Source organism: Haemaphysalis longicornis, unplaced genomic scaffold (assembly GCF_048455015.1).
Source record: "Haemaphysalis longicornis isolate Haplotype H1 unplaced genomic scaffold, Haemaphysalis longicornis Haplotype H1 scaffold_20, whole genome shotgun sequence".
NCBI lineage: Eukaryota > Metazoa > Arthropoda > Arachnida > Ixodida > Ixodidae > Haemaphysalis > Haemaphysalis longicornis.
The window spans coordinates 5,646,062-5,663,771 of NW_027526296.1; the positions used below are offsets into that span (position 1 = coordinate 5,646,062).

At 46.5% G+C, this 17,710-nt stretch overlaps 3 non-coding genes across 3 annotated transcripts; 1 reads left to right on the plus strand and 2 right to left on the minus strand.

The window, feature by feature from the left end:
• Positions 1-4,819: 4,819 nt before the first annotated feature.
• Trnap-ugg (transfer RNA proline (anticodon UGG)) lies at positions 4,820-4,891 on the minus strand. The gene has a single exon. It is a non-coding gene; the product is annotated as a tRNA-Pro (tRNA).
• Positions 4,892-6,260: 1,369 nt separating this feature from the next.
• Trnap-ugg (transfer RNA proline (anticodon UGG)) lies at positions 6,261-6,332 on the minus strand. Its single transcript has one exon. It is a non-coding gene; the product is annotated as a tRNA-Pro (tRNA).
• Positions 6,333-15,870: 9,538 nt separating this feature from the next.
• Positions 15,871-15,942, plus strand: Trnap-ugg (transfer RNA proline (anticodon UGG)). The gene has a single exon. It is a non-coding gene; the product is annotated as a tRNA-Pro (tRNA).
• The last annotated feature ends 1,768 nt before the right edge of the window (positions 15,943-17,710 follow it).

The window sequence follows — 17,710 nt, forward strand, 5'->3', positions numbered from 1 at the left end:
CATGTTTCAGCATGGGTTATAATGTCGGCAAAGGAAAGTAATTGTAGAAATTACATAACTAAACAGAGACGAGTCTACAACGCAATAAATCTCGCCACTGTTGTCAAGGTCTAAATAAATGCGCTTTCTCTACGACGCACGTCTTGATGGTGTGTTACGCAGCATTCTCCAAGGCGCGCGCTCGAGATCGGCGAACGTCGTTTATGCTCTCATCCGCTTCCGTGCGTAAGATAAGAGCAGGCCTCGTTGCGCCACCATCCCGGTGGCACTGACACCACGGGCCCAATGTCAACCGGAGTCGTCGCCGTATCGCGAATCCACCACCAAGCTAGTACGCCCTTTCCCTTCCTTTCCGTACTGTGCCGAAGGCCTTGGCAGCCCCTCTGTAGCCGGGCTGTAGCCTGTCTTCATAGTCATTTCACTGCTTCAAAGCCCCTTACGTTAATGCTGAATGAAATTTCCCGTATTTTATATAGTAAGGTGCAATGTGTGCCTTTCTGTAAACTTTTTCTGCCCAACAAAAAGATTTTAGAAAAAATGACCTCAAGTTATTACACTTTGTGTGTTTACTCCTTCCTAATGATGCTTCGACAAGTGACAATGGAAAGCTCAGAGTGTTTCACGCAGGAAACAAACCCACACACATATGTGCGGGCTGGGCTACTATTCGTCAGATCTGCGGTAGTAAGAATACCTTAAAAACGGCATCGGGCGCAGAAAAACTGCATTTTTACGCATTATTTATAAGTTTCATTTGTTTTCAGGATAAATTATATTATAAATAGGATTTCGTGAAAATATGTAGTCATGAAGTTTTAATTACTATATATAATTATAATAATTAATACTATTATCACAAGTAATTATGGAACTAGTTCAAGGTTAATGCGCAAGAAAACATTACCAAAGAGGCAGCACAAAACCGCGAATAAATGAGAAACCAAGAAAGCAAGAAAATATTATTTATCGATAGCGCTGCAGTGCACGAGCCCGCCACCCTGTAGCGCCCAGCAAAATTTTCGTGGCGACGAAAGCCCACCCCACACATTTGTGTGGGGGAATTTTTCAAGCGTGATGACGGAACGCACACGAAGGGACCGGGTGTATTTTTTAGCCGATCGTGTTTTTCCGAAACCTGCAAGTCGTGTCTTACGCTTGTAATTCAGAAAATACGAGAATAAGCAAGAATGATCAGTTTTCATCTTGAAGGCGGCGAACATGATCGCGCCGGCTGGAGCGCAGTTTTTAATGTGCAATTTTTCGCCCCCTTGTGGCAAAATGAGTGAACTACCGAAACCAACAGAGTCTTGAAAGCGTTCGCAGCGACTACCGAGGGCTATGAAACCGAAACCGAAACAGGTGCCACTTAGTAAACGAATTTGTTGACCCACACGTTTGTGTGGGCTGGGCCGTCAAGGGGTAAGCGCAAAGAATATGTATATCTTCACGCACGAAAGCACGATTGTTCCTCTCTGCAAAGAGTAGGAATGGGATTGCGGTGTGAAAGGAGGCGGGCGAGGTCGGAATAATAGCTGGTACAACACTAAGCCTGCCTAGAAGTATTTTAAGAATCGTGGGTTACAACTTTCTCAAACCAGAGAATTCGCAACTAGAGGTTTTTTAGAAGAGCTTGCTGTTCTTCTTGTCGTGAAAACAGGCGTGAAAAAGAAGTTGACCAAGAAAAAAAATACTCGATGTAGCAACACCAACTCGCCCAACTTTCCATCTTGCTGTTCTTCAAAGCATGCTCTTGTCCTTGCTTGTCGCTATTGTTGTATAGGAAACATTTGTTTCTATTTTGTTTGAGTTACACTAGCAAATCATTTTCTGTATCTGTATAAGTGTTCAAGCGTCTGTGTCTCCACATACCGTAATTCTGCACCACCGCAATGCACTCGATTGATCAATCCATGCAACCAAGAGTGAAATTTCGGCGATTGACGATGTTGAACACACGATGTGACTCAAAAGTTCGATCTGCACTGCGATACACCACGTAGTGCAAGCGTGAAGTTCCGCGTTGTGAGTGCCGTAGTGTAGATCATATTTCTGATTAAAACATATACACGTTGTTCTTATCGCCTTAGAGTGAGAAAAGATTCCTGCACAACAATGGTCAGTGCCTCTTGTGGTGTTACATTTCCATAACACGATTAGCTTACTTGGCACGAAGGGCGGTGGCTAATCATTTATCTTCATTATAAGAGAAGTTTTAAAAGTGTGGATGTATATTTCTGCAGAATTTCTTGCTTTTATTTTAAAGTTCCTAAAGTTTTCGCTTTAATAATGAACCCGAAAAGCCACCACATCGGAGTGCTTGATTCCTTTCCGGCTTTTGCATTTCGGGCTACAGAAAATGGCAGGGCACCCGCGTCACGTCGCAAGGTGCAAGTCATTTGTTCAGATTTTTTTCTGCTGTTTGTCTACCAGAAACAGGTAGCTTCGGATTAGGACTACTAAAACACCCTATGCTGGGTAACGCTGTCATACGAATCTGTACATTCATTGAAGACTCGTTGTCCAAAAGTTTGTGTAAATGACGCTTCCTTTATTAAGTTAAACTTCCAAATCCAGCTACGCCATAGAAAACAGGGCTTCTTATTGTTGAGTTCGTAGTTCGTGTAGGGTACTATTGTCTACCCGAACAATTCTTCGTATGCTGTAGCGCTTGGCACTTCGATGAACTCCCTCCAACACTTCTTAAGCTCAAGTACTTCATATTCAGCAAGAGGGGTTGTGTAATACCGACAGGGTTGTGTAATACCGACACATTGTAGTGAATACCCACCACAGCAGCTAAGCGAGCGAATGAGAGCGGCAATAGCTGCAGGCATAAAGTTTCATACTGACATGTGCTAGAGCAAATTTTGGCCCTATGTGCACTGGCGTGCTGCCGTTGTAAGCTTGGGAAGTGTTCTTTCTGTGCTTGGCCTGGCCTGCGACTTTCTTGTGGCTCGTCATTGGCCGGCCAATTCACTCATCGATTTCTCTTGAGTGTCCCCCTAGCGTCATGTCGTCCCGAATGGATAGCTTTCGGCGCGCGAGCAGGAGGAGGAAAAACATCACTAATGGCAAAAAATAGATCTTCGTCGTCCGACGTGAAAGGCGCCCTCGTTTCAGCGTCTCTGTAGCGTTAGCTTTGGCCCTCTAGACCAGTCTCCGTTGATCTCCCAAGGGCGAGCCGGACAGCCTGGCTTCCCACTGTTTTTTTCGTTGGATTGGCGTTCACAGGTACTGTCCTAGATTCGGGATAGGCCCATGTGATGTGACAGCGCTACGATGATGGCGGATGCCGCCGCTTTGATAAGGCAAAAAGCCAGGCAGCAGACAAAGTAACACACGGCAGATTCAACAGCACACCGCAGACAACAATCTTATTTCCGCGAGGGTTGCATGTAGCGGTCAAGATACCCCGGCTTACAAGTCTTAATAATGACTACCTGTATTGATAAAACAACTCCAAATATGCTTTTGACAACAAAGATATTGTTTTTGCCGACACAGGCATCGTTAGAGCCCGTTCGCGACCCACGCCTAGCATGACCACTTTCCGGCGTTTCCAGACGGTTCGAAGTTCGACTCGCGCATAAGAGCTAGCACTAGATTCTAACGCTAGACAACATTTACCTCCAGTATATCGTACGATGAAACTCATCGTCATATCAGGCGTTGCAGACGGACATACAGGTTCGATCGTTTATTCAGCACAGAAACGTTGAAGCATTTAAAATATTTTAGGGGGTAGGGGAACAGTGATAAGAACACGGAATTCGACGACGGGTGCGTTCAGAGGTGCATGAACACGTGCGCATGAGCCTCCTCAATGTGCTGTCCACTTATCTGAGGAGCGGAAGACTAGCATTGTCCTTCCTGAGGAGGGGCCCCCTCCTCAGGAAGGATTCCTGGTGATTCCTGACGAGAGGAATCATTGTGCTCCTGACAAGAGGAATCATTGTCCTCGTCCGAGGGGGACAATGATTCCTCTCGTCAACAGCGTCCATGACGTGTCATTTCACTCTGCTGCACTTACCAATTCCTTCTGTCTTATGAGGAAAAGGAACGCGTTTCCTCTCTCCGTTATCTTCCCACACCAATAGAGAGCCGGACGGACTCTTATGTGAATTATCTTTTGCGCACTTATCATTCTGCTCCTTCATCTCAGTGATGAGTGAGTCATCTCTCGTCTGCAGCGGAGGAGGCTGCGATTAGGCCGACAGCGACGCGTTGAGAAATAAGTATAGGCACGTAAGGAGCAACTTTCCTCAATGCGAAGCAAAATGCATGATAAGATGGAATATTTCTCAAGAACGGTTTTAGATACACTAGGGGCATCAGCGAAACTGATAAGAAACACGCGAAGAAGCATAACGCTCGAGCAATCTGCAATGCTTATACCTGATCGGCGGTCACGGAGCGTACAAGTACCGCAATGGAGTGCGCTTACGGGCAAATGCCTCCACACGGCCAGGATTTCATTTCGTCCTGTGATAAGACATGACGCTTCTCGCGACCCGGCGGACCTCGGGAGTGGCTGCATGCGATGCTACCACTTGTGTGTATACGGCATGCTCGTGAGATTGCCGCGCTATTATCAGGCAAGGAAGAGTTTGAAGTGGCCAGTCACTTGACGGGAGACACACTGGCATTGAAGCTAGTCTGAAGACACGCTTTTCGCGTTCTGCAGCCCTTCCCTTATCCATCAGTTTGCTTGCCAGCTGCCCTGACAAAGCGAACAAATGCCTGAGAAACGACGCCAGTTCCCCTCACATCACGCCCGCCCGCGGAATACTTATTTTCGTAGCAGAAAAAGAAAAACATTGGGCCCGTCCGGGATTTGAACCCGGGACCTCTCGCACCCAAAGCGAGAATCATACCCCTAGACCAACGGGCCGGTGCGTTCGTCCACGCACGCACGGAACCTCTTGCGGAAAGAGGCGGCTGGCATACATCTGCAGAATCCGGTTTCTAGGATAGCGGACATCTGATTCGCGCCGTGATTAGGATGCGGCTGCTTTAGTTTATCAGTGCCTGTTAACGTTAGCCCCCAAAGCCTCCCCTCCAGCCTGTGTTTCAATGTCGCTCGCAACATCGAGTAAGTTGGTGGTGGAAACTTGAGGTTTTGTGTAATCAGCCTTATAACTTCTTACAGGGTGTCTGCCCCGTGAGGAGTTGGCGATTAGGTTGAGTTCGCTTAAGATGCGTTCGGCATGCTATTGTTAGTGAATTGAAGGAGTGCGGCATATAGCAGTAACAGTTCTGATTAATTGATGGATGTCTGAACTGTATTCTTTATCGGTAGTGCGCGGTTACCGTTCCTGCGGATTTCTGTTTAAGGTAATCTAAAACGCCTGTGCTGCTTGGAAATTCAACCATTGAGTGAGTACAGAAATTGTATAATCAACCCATCTCGTGGCATCAAAGGCTATCTGCTATGGTATCCACAAATTTTACTTTGTTTGGCTGTACTACGACCCCAGCTCTATCCAGGTTAATGAAACAGTGACTAACGGTTAATGTGTTGTTTCTGGAGGTTGCAAAACGTTTTTTTTCTTCGTCTCATCATAGTTCAGCCAGCGAAAATGATAGCGTAAATGAAATGGCGCTGCTTTTTACGACAGCTGTCTGGAATCACGTTTCACAATTTGAAATGTGAACCACATTTCGAGCTTGCGTCTTATACTCACTACCATGAAATTTTGAAATCGGTAAATGTGTTCTTGACGGCTTCCATACCCATCGTTTGTCATCCAGAATGGCTGTTTCGCTTAAAGATTTTTTTTTGTACTCAGTTACTCAGTTTACTTCTTGCGAGACCTCGTCAGTACTCGCTCGCACAACCGGTGTATCGCCGGAGTGCACTTTGCTTGATACGACAAGTTGGTTTCATCGAAATGGAATTAGTAACAACATTCTCACAGGCACTCTGTAAAATGAATCGGCGACCTCACGACAACCGCATCGTGACTCGGAAGTACCATCTTCTCAACTTAAAGGCCACGTGTCGCAAGACAGTGTCGCTACACGAGCACTGTACAAGTGCACCGGCTATCAATCGAATGCTTACCGACTTCCAGGACTGTCAGGATTCACACCGTTACTTCTGTGTTGTGCATGCTCGGGAGATCGTTAACGGTTTAATCACGTGTAGCGACAAATTCTAAGCCGACACTCACTCGACGATACGTTCAAAGGCGCTGCGGGTTGACTTTTCGTATCCCGCGAGCCTTGTACGCCTTTGTTGTAGGAAAAAAATATACGACGGGCCCGTCCGGGATTTGAACCCGGGACCTCTCGCACCCAAAGCGAGAATCATACCCCTAGACCAACGGGCCGCTGTGCGTGCGCACGGACGCGCAAGATAACGGGGAAATAACGGCTGGCGTGAACGTGTACAGAATCCGGTTTCTGGGGCAACTTCCATTTCCATCGCGCCCTTTTTAGACGATAAAGGTCTCGGGGTGTTGCAACGGCAGAGCGTCCGCCCCGCCGTGTTTCGACGTCCTGGCGTCAAGTGAATCGGTGAAGTGCAACGCCGGCTAAGGAGGCTTGTCCCCCCTAACATCCACTTTCCAGTCTTGGCCAGCTCCGGCCTCTAAGATCAGCTGCACCTGATCGAAAGGGCTGTCGACGCGGCCCGAGCTCAAGGCATCCTGGAATGAGGACGCCTCTCTGAAGCATTTTCTGGATTTAATTAAAGTTTATTCTCTCTCTCTCTCTTTTAACCTTCAACACTCGATATGGGTTGAGTGGCGCCCATTGACGGAAAAAACTCGAACTGCTATGTTTTTGCAGAAACTGTGCCACCCGTGGATGATCCACAAAGCCAAACCAGAGCCTCCTTTGCGCTAGGGAGTTGCTTCCATAAGGATCTGTGGCCACTACTAAGGGAATGTCTTGGTGATAGGGGCACTGCTATGTGAACTTTGTCATGACTTCATAACAGCCTTACAAAGTATACTTCAGGAGGAGGGGCCGACACTCATATCTAGGGTTAACCTCTCCTTTTCTGTCATGTAAAACAACCTAGGGACATTTTTTGTATGAATGCACGTCCTTGTTGACCAATGTGTATGTACAGACCCCGTTAATGTATTGAACTGTATACAGTTGCGTGTACGTATACCGTGTTCTGGGTGCATTGCAAAGTATGTATGTGTATTATATAGGTGCACTGTATTGCATTTACGTATAGTAAGAATGTGTATATGCGCACTACGGGCGTGTTGTTACTTCATACAGGTGTAAGAGGTGGCACCAAAGAGTCTCGAGACGCGTTCCTCATAAAAGAAAGTGCCGTATTTTACCTCCGTTTTCACCTTCCCAAGCATCCATTTGGTGTTTACTTTTCATAGCACATGGCGTCGAACGGCCATGCTAGTTACATTGCCACCAAACTATCCCGTACGCGCGCCGTCACTGCCCCGTTTTGTTTCCCCGTTTCTGATTGTCATTGAATGATTGCCCATACCCATTTCTTTATCTGCCAAAATCGCCCACGCGTAATCAGGGCACATCAAGCTGTTCCCAGCATTCTCTTTTCCCTTGTGCAACGCTGATTACGCAAACAAAACAAATGCATTTGGATTGAAAATGACTGCTTTGCGTGCGCAGCTGTTCCAGCATTCCTGCCAACGCTTCAATGAATCCCCGGGGTGCTCTTCTCGAAACACGTCGAGCAACTCCCACGATTGGCGCTACATATCCGAGATGTTGTCTGAACGACGAACTTTGAACTGGATCATCATGTTTGTTGGGCAGTTGCTGTTGCAAAAAAGACTGATAAGAGAGAAAACGCGGTTTCATTCATAAACCTTCGCTACGAAGCCAAGTAGGGTTAAATCAAGCTGAACACACTGCTAATGAGTTCGACTGCTGTGCGGGTTTATTTTGGACCCCGGTTTATTTCGTGCGTTCTTGAGGTACGAGACGGTATTCGAGTCATCACGTTCTGCGTTGTCACCCATCTCTTCCTCAGATGCAAGAAGCGTGAGCTTTAAATTACAACGGCGACATTACCACCGCAGAAGAAAGGTAGAGTTACGTACATTATAATTTATTCCATCTACCCGCCATTGTCGCTCAGTAGCTAACGTGTTGCGCTGCTGAAACCGAGGACGAGTTTTTGATCTCGGCCACGGTGGACCCGTTTTTTCAGGTGATGGCGAAAAGCAAAAACACCCGTGCGTCGACATTTAGGCTCACGTTGAGGGTCCCCGGAGGTCGAAATTAATCCGGAACCTTTCACTACGGCGCGCCGCATATCCAGGGGCAGCTTCAGCGCGTTAAACCCCTACAATGTATCAAGCTTGCTTCCCAGATGGCAAACATCTGCATATTCGATTCCAACAAGAAACGAGAAGCAAACGCCTCCACTGTGATTCCACTTGCCCTTCTGGTCTTGCAAACGAAGCAAGAAGCACAGATAAGGAGCCAGGTTGAGACTTGATAGGGTCCGTCTGGAAAGTGACGGATAGAGCCGGGTGCTGATAGCAGCAGCTGTTGCGCATTCGACAACGGCGCTGTCTACACGCGGCTGCCTTCTTGGCTGAGTTCCGTGGAACTGCGAACGCGTGGGTCGCGACAAGGAAGGGCCAAGGAGCTGTTATCGCGACGGGCAGAGCTCAGATATCAGACTCCGGGTCTGGACTGTTGACTCTGCTCTTCAGGGATGCATGCGCTGCCAACACGTTACATGCGCGCTAACGGGCGAGCTGGCATCTACTTAGGCTGAGACCCTCTGGGTGTATAGGCGACAAAGCACGACTGAATGATTGATTTGATCGATCGTGTGGTTTAGCGTGCCGACGTAGCGCAAGCGATGAGGCGCGCCGTAGTGGAGGCCTCCGGATTACTTTTGACCACCTAGCTGAGGAGCTTTACTCGCGCCGAAATCTCAAACACACGAGCGCTTTCGCTTTTCGCCTCCATCAGAAAAGCGGCCGCCGTGGTCCGGAGTCGAACCCGCGGCCTTGCGCTCAGCAGCACAGCGCCTTAACCACACTGTAAAAAATTTTTGCTCGAAAAAACAGAAATTTTCTGGCAGCTGTCCTGCCAGAAATTTTCTGTAAAGTTGTGTTTTCTGTTTTTAATGTTTCTGTTATTTTACAAGCATTTTCTGTTTCTCACTACAGAGAATTTATGTCAATTCCCTGTTTTCGGTTTTTCATGTTTCTGTTATTTTACAAGCATTTTCTGTTTCTCACTACAGAAAATTTATGTCAATTCCTTGTTTTCCGTTTTTAGTTTTCTGCTTTTTTATACTTTTTCTGTTTTTTAAGGTTGTGTTTTCCTCCACACAAAATCTGTGAACCTTCTGTTTTTCACTGGCACCTTTTTTATAGACTATTTGTGTTGTGCATACATCGTTTTTTCTTACGAAAATTGTAATAATGTACTGTTTCACGTTTCTGGTTTAATTGTTTTGCTCATTTAACAAGTAAGGTTAAATTGTTTTGCTCTGACTTATTTTGACATCAATCTCTGGCAAAATAAGTCAGAGCAAAAGAATTCAGTACCTTGACACAATTTCGGTTATGGTCCTTCATAAAATACATTTCCTGTTACTTTTTCACATCTTGGAAGTACTGCAGTTGATTTCGCGGCTTTATGCTTCATGGGTGAGAATAATCATACCTTGAAAATAAAATATCACCCTGTAGCATATTGTTTGAAACTGCCAACACAATTACTGGTGTACAGTACACAGCATAAAGTGACCACTCAGGCACACAAGAAAGCAGGGTTAAAGTATCATTGACATTATTTATTTTTCTGATAAAATTTAAGGCTGTTGCAACAAAGAATTAACTCAGTTACGAACAACGTATCAAAAATTTCAAATATAAGGATCTATGAGTATGAAAACAAAAACACAATTCACGATATTGTGGCACAGTGAACAAAAGGAGACTTTCCGTGACAGAGGTGGTTTTAGACTAGGAAGATCACCTTTTCTTCAACTTTCAGAAATGCCCACAAACACGCCACTGAGGCAAAATGAACTATTTACAGAACTTAATCAGTGACGTTAAACTGACAACACTTTTTCTGCAGTGACATTAAGCTACAAAATGTTCACATCTCTTATTACTACAGTACAATACTACTACGGTGAGAGCTCCGATAGGACTAGGGACACATTTTCTTCTACTTCCAAAAAAAAAAAAGAACATCAATAAAATAAAACCCGACATTTTTGCCGCTTTCTGGAAGCAGAAAGATGCAACATAACGCAAATACCACGGTAATGAAAAATGAGGGAGGAAGTGTTGTGAGACAGGGAACATAACATCTTTTCCATATTAATGAAATCACAAAAAAGCAGAGAACATATAAATGTCAATTCATACAATAGCAAAGTAACCAAGGATGCGGCACGTTTGGTGCAAGGCGCGTCCATCAGAGACATCTTCATTGCTTCCCAGGGAAATTGGAGAGCCTAGTAGATTTCGTGGTCTTCCACCACAGTGATCAGGGATGCGACATTTGGAAACAGGAAATGCTGCTTTTGCTTTGACTTCTCCTTCTTTGCTCCCATGTCAGGGTTGATGGCTGCAATAACCCTGCAACAAGAACAGCATACGTTCCGCATATAAAATACATGTGCACCAACATAACAACATCGTTTGCAGGGTTTTTGGGATGGTATCATGCTGTAATAATAGCTGCCAGTTTTTTTTAAATCAAGTGTTAAGCTAGACTCAGGTGTTTGATAACTGCATTCCGTTTTCTTGTGCTACTGAGGCGATCCAAACGTACCACCTGAGCAAATGCAAGAAATATATATAGCAGACTACCAACATTGCAAGGGGATGAATAAATACAGTTCACTCTATTTCTTCACTACCCGCTTCACTGTACACAGCGGGAGCAGTCAACCTCGATTTTTTTCCAAACGGCCAAACTGCTCCCGCTCACTGAGTAGCCAGTTAGTGTTAATTATTAATCACTCTTAATATTCGCAGATTATCCTACGTAGCTCTATCAAATCCATGGCTACATCAGCCTTGGCTTCAGCCTAAGCGGCAGCGGTTCGGCCGGCTGAATAAAAATTAAGACCGACCGCCCTCACAGAGTGAATGGACCTTTGTCCAGTACCGGCCCTCCAGGCGGCCGCCACGGCGAATCAAACTGGCTGTAAGGCACGTCCCCAAAAATGTTTGGCTTTCGGGGAATCGCTGCGCGAAATATCCTGGTCCTGCACTCCCTCCCACACCCAGCTGTCACCAGTGCCTCTCACATTAATGCCACGGTAGCAGGCGCACGCTCGCGTGACTAATCTGCAGTGGCCGAAGCACCCCCTTTCCTTTATTTTTTTTTATTTTCCTTGCTCCCTCACAGGTAGCCAAGTGCTCGCCGAGTGGTCAGCCTCAAACATTTTTTCCCTTTTTTTGAAAGCCTTTTTTGTATGCATGTACGAACTCACTGCGAACTTCCCGGAAAGAGAAAATAAAAACGTGCAGCCCTAAGAAGCATAGCCGCTCCCCAAGCAGCAAGCTGAGGGGGCACCCTTTTGTTTATTTCACCCGAGGCAACTGCCAAGAATGGTGGACCGGCAGCCCGCGCATGTGCAGATTGCCACTGGAAAAAGGTCCCATGGAACTTTTTCCAGTAGCGATCTGTTCATACGGGGCGTGAAGTATATCTACAGCTGTAAGCCACGGCCGCATAAAGAAAAAAAGAAAGAGGAAAGCTTGGGAGGACTCGAACCCGTAATTATAACATCCGTAAGCAGAGACGTAACCTTCGCACTAAACTCCACGACGGAAAACGACATCTGATGCGCCGAATTTCATTTCGTCTGTACAGAACTTTTAGCAACCCATGCTAGACAATGCCTATGTATAACCACAGACAACGCGCGAGGTGGTGTTGATTCGTGGTCATCAGCAGGTAAATAGAGAGGAAACGGAGAGTACGGCGGCCGCGTCTGCGTACAACATTCATAAAAAACAAAACAAAAACAAAAAGAAACTCATATTAAGGCGAGCGTCACTACATAGGCACGGCACAACGCTCTTGTCCCACGAGGCGACTTGTCGTTATGGTACGGGGTGGCACTTCGTAACAATCTATTTCCATCCAACAAGCCAACAAACAACAGTGCAGGCACGAAAAAGAGAGGCATAAATAGGAACTAGGCGCCGCCTCCACACGACATAGTTAAAATCATAGTTAAAATTTAGTACTCACCCTGGGAAGATGAAAAATTGAAGAAAGAAGCCTGCCGCTGTATCGTTATGCTGCTGCCTACAGGGCGGCCATTTGCAAAGGGCCGCATTTCAAAATTGCAGGAGCGCAACAAAACGACGTCGGCCGGGCGCTGTTTCACGATGAAGAAAATTCTTGTGAAACGTTAAAAAAAGTATTCATATTTTATTCTATTTTATGCAAATTAATAGTACAATATTTTCACGATTTCAAGCCTGTTATTGGTCAAGATGAGGAAATAACAGAAAATTTGTGTTTTTTCTGCTAACAGGTTTCTGTTTACTAACCATAACAGAAAACTTCTGTACGGCAACAGACATTGTATGTGAAAACTCTGTAAATTTACAGAAATTTTTTACAGTGCACTCAGCCACCGCTGCGGGTAAGTCAGCCACTCAACAACCGCGGAATGATAAGTCAGTGCGTCTTCAGCACCAATGAACAAAAAATATTAATTTATTTTTGGCTGCGGCAGCCGCAGGCAGGTAGAAGATAAAAGTGAAATGTAAAAACCAAGAAAGGGCCAAAACCTCCTCAAGTGGTACTTGAAGCTCCACGCGCGAAATGCAATGTAAATGGGTTTTTAATAATTACAGCCCCGTTCTCTGTAGAGAAGCAACTAGGCGATTGTAAACGCCGGCAAAACTCTGCCTTTTTTTTTTCAATTAAGGGTCTACTGCGGAACCAGTCACTCAACCTTTATGTTTGAATAGGCAATTAAACGTGCAGCTGCACTGCCTTTCAGCTGCATTTTAATTGCGTTTTTCAACTCAATTTTTAACAATGTACAGTTGTCGTGATCTGCAAGAGGAGTTGCGCGCGTATCAATTCCAGTACTCCGGCATTCAGGCATGGAGGCACGAATCGACCACTTTACCGGATCCATATCCTTTTGCTCTTTTCCGAGGAATCGTGCGGCGAGGCTTGTATGCGGGGCTGGAATGTGTTTGTAGCCTTAAAGCAGGAAGGTAATACTCTAATTTAGCATAACCTGAAATTGCCAAATGTCATTGTTGGCGTACCTTCTCCGGCAAAGACAACCCATGACTTATGTACAAGCCCCGCGCGTGTAATGTTTGTGCAGCCGTACCGCCTTTGACCGTGCTTCCAATCCCTCAGCGGAAAGGAACCGCGCTACATGTACAGTCTCCATGAATTTTCCATTCCCACTCATATCGTTCATAATGCAGCCCTTACATTACCCGACAGCGCGATAACGCTCCCAGCTAAGAGATTGCGCCTGTCAGTGTGAAGCCTGTCTATCGTGGTCACGGAATGAAAGAATGCTACGTGAGCAAGAAGAAATGACGTTTCTAGGCAGCCCCCGCCGGGAGAGTGCCAAGCCCGTCGTCTGCTTGCTGTTCTTTACCCTGCCGTTGCCTCTCCACCCAGCATTTCGACTACTTTGGAACTAGAGGCGGCTGGATCAGTGACCATGCTACCCACACTGTCTGCTGTATGCGCAGAGCGCAGTAGCTGCGCGGAATGAACATAGAACTGCACTATGAATAAGTGGTTAGCTTATACATAGCAGGGTTCCGGCGTGTGGCCTTACACTTCTTGTTTGGGCCGCCTTTCGCCTCTATCGCCTTTATGGGCTTGCAATGTTCGAAGAGTGGACGGGCCAAGTACATCGACCGATATCAATGCTTAGCGTGGCGTCATACGGCCCAGTATATACCGTATTTTCGCGCGTATAACCCGCACCAAAAATGCGAAACTTTCAGGGGTGAAGTAGAGGTGCAGGTTATACGCGAGGTATTTCCTTTGGTGCAGCTTCACCACAATGCACGTTGGGCCGTGATGCCCCTACAGCAGTACTAGCGACTAAGCCACTGTTATTTTGTTGAAAGTGCTTATTTTGCACACACAGCTCAACAATGTATACCAACCTGAAAAAAATGTATGCGGGAAGTCATCTAGTTACGTGGTCAGCTGGGTAAGTTCTTTTGCTCAAACAAATGCGTAATGTTGGTTGAGTAGTAGCTTTGCTCCATCCCTTTATGTATAAATTATGCGGGCAATACGCGGGGATCATTTTTTTATTCGTCGGCGGAAAGTGGGAGTGCGGGTTATATGGAGGGGCGGGTTGTACGCACGATAGTACGGTACTTCTAGACACTACATTGTCGCGCTAATTGAGCCGACCAACAACGTAAACAACGACAAGCTCAATGTGCGTCCGATGGCCTCAAAGTCGTGACTAACTGAACTAATAAAAGAAGCAAGAAACCAAGAATAACAAAGGTGGTGCTCTTCTCGCTCTAGCGCTACCGCTTGCGTTCACCTCAGTGAAACTACTTTCAATTTTTTATGTCGCCGACAGACGATGCCGGCGATTGAGAGTCAAAAAGAAGATATTGGTACGACTAGTACGAGTCTAAACGTATACTTGGCGCAGTTGCAGAGATCAACCCTTGCAGCTTGCTTAACTGGCTTTTGCCTGTGACAGCGCGGCTGAAGAGGTTCATTGATAGCTGCAAAAATGTATAACCAAGGCGAAGCGGTCCTCCTGAAACAACAAAATCTTAGAGAGGATACAAAAAGACGCGTTTGGAGCGACGTCCAGCGGAATGATCCGTCACGGAATGTTTCATGCTCTGCAAAAACAAGAAATGTTGCCAATAAAAAGGCGGCATCAATTGCTGATAAAAAGACCTTACGTGATATGGAAGCTTCCCTGTTTACGCGAAATAAACTATTGGATTTTTTTTTTCACACGTTTGTGAAAAAAAACGTGTGATGCAAAACGTCAATAAACTGCTGCGATAAACTGAAGCTGAGACTTGAGAGTCCTGAATCTGTCTAAAGCATCCCAATTAGCGAAAGATTCAAAGGAATACAGTGGGAAAACATCGCTGGCACAAAAAAAAAGTATTTGACCAAAGAAAGTATTGTAAACTCCGTCGAATCGAATTTTGGGGAGTGATGCTGGAGGTGGGTACCGATACTATACCTCCTTACCACACGGGCAGAATGGCAAGTCGATTTTAGCATCATTTCAAAACAAAATAGTTAATCCTCACAGTAAACCATTAAATGGCGTGCAGTGTGCACGAACCAAATGTACAAAGAATGTGTAAGCTCAAGAAATCATTGTCATCATCTCCTAAGTTTTCTCGGCCCAAATATCAGCAATAAACCACAGTATTTTCCGGCTTGCGTTATGGTTTTAAACAAGGCATTTTACCTGAAAGTTCGCGCCTACAACTGTCGCTGTTTTACGGCTAATTTGCTTTTTCTTATAAACATCGAGAGGTTTTACTCCCTCAGCGAACAAGAAGTGAAAATCGTTGCTGTCGCTCTTACGCGGGTAATTCATATCCCCAAACAAAGCAAATCAATGTAGTTATATTTGTGGCTTACGGCACCAAATACCTCATGCACCCGCGCCATTAGTTCGGTAATTAGTTATCTATGGTTATATGCGCTTACGACTTCTGCCGCCACTTGACAATACTCGTGGCTCAACTTCGCACGCCACCGACAAGAAACGGAAGCAGGAAGGAGTGCGGCGGTCGCTAAATCTGGAGTCGTCAAGAATATAAAGAATTCGCATTCTAGGCACGAATCGATGAAAATGGTGGCTGCTCTAGAAACCGGATTTTGTAAACGTTGCGCGGCCGCCTCATCTTCCTTGCAAGCGGGCGTCGATGTAGCGGCCCGTTGGTCTAGGGGTATGATTCTCGCTTTGGGTGCGAGAGGTCCCGGGTTCAAATCCCGGACGGGCCCCAGTAGTTCTTTTTTCTTCGACATGGCATAAAGCGCGAAACAAAAAAAATACCCCAGGCCATCTCTACTAACGTGGAACCTGGCGTGGGGCGATGCATGGAGTGTGTAATCTTGGGGACTTGGCGTTGGCGTTTTTGCCCACGGAGATAAAACCGTTAGGGGCGGGGGTGTGGGGAGGGTACAGCTTTGCTTTAATACTCGGGTGTCTGTGAAGCACGAAGTGTTCTAGCGCGAGGCGTTGTAAAACGAACGTCCCTGTGTTTTAGTACCGTGACTACATGATACTACGACGACACGAGACGACGACGACATGAGATGACGACAGCCGGAGCCCCTAAAGGGGCTTCGCTCCTAAAACGGGGACACAAGAAAGAACACCGACGTTGGCTTTCCGTACGCACTGCGCTAAGAGACAGCACCCCTGCGTAATAGCCCGCCGCGGTGGCTCAGTGGCTAAGGCGTTGCGCTACTGAGCACAAGGTCGCGGGTTCGATTCCCGGCCGCGGCGGCCGCTTTTCTGATGGAGGCGAAAAGCAAAAACGCCCGTGTGTACGAGATTTCGGCGCACGATAAAGATCCCCAGGTGGTCAAAATTCATCCGGAGCCCTCCACTACGGCGCGCCTCATCGCCTGCGTTGCGTCGGTGCGTTAAACCCCGCAATCAATCAATCAACCCCTGCGTAATGTTTGCAGACTGCGGAGGAAATGTTCCCTTGATGTGAGGTCGATGAGGCAAAGTAAGCGCGAATTAGAAATTATCAGCTCATGATCCAGAAGGTGTAGCAGAACTTCTTTGTTCAAACAACAATCTAGTAAGTATTTACGGTCCTCGTCCAACGTTTCGGCGTGATAGTGCATACACCGCGAACGGACTAAAAGCAAATGGTTTGCACAACAGAACCAGGCATAAACAATCGAGAAATGTGAGCAGCGCGCGAACGCTGCATCCTGTCTTAAAGCGCTGAGCACGCGAAAATGTCAACGGCCGATGCATGCAGTGGTCGCGTGGAAAAGCTGGAATTGGCGTCTCGCTTGATAAACATGCTATCGTTTTGTTGCTCTGCCTAAGTGGATTCCAAAAGAGCGCAGGAAAGAAGACAAACGGCGAGATACCCTCGAGCACCGGGCTATCGCTTTCGTTCCACGGAAAACTAGCGTTTGTCACTGCGGCCCGCCGCCAGCCCAGAAGATTCAATGTTGCATGTAAGGTTGCGAACGATTGTCGCCGGTCTTATTCGGGTGTCCTCTCTCCTGGCCAGTGTCTCCTCGACCCGAAGTCACGCATTAGCACTAAAACCTGCAGCCGCACGCACTCCCAGTGTTCCGGTTTTGAGATGCGACAAACACATGTGAGCTCTTTAAACGGTGCAGGGAATTTTCGCCCAGACAGATAGCGTAGAAGACAGCCGTGCTTTTAAAAGCATGCTTTGAACCACCAGACGAAGATAAAGGCAACCTTCTGGGGCCGTTTCTCTGAGAATCTTGGGGTATATGGGAGGAGGAGAGAAATGTGGCATGGCGCGTGTATGGAGAAGAGGGGACGTTCAGTATGCGGAGAAACAGGACAAAACTTGCAGGCCACACCCTGTCGAACGGTCTTTACTTACAAGCGAAGCACGGGTTCTTGGTGAACGTCAACAAGTTATTTTGACGTGGGCATTTTGTTGTCGATGTTTCAGACCGGATTTCGAACACGGGAACTTGCGAAAATACCTCCGCAACTACGGTGTCCAAAACGAGGGGTTTCATGGGCGTGCCGAGATGGCAT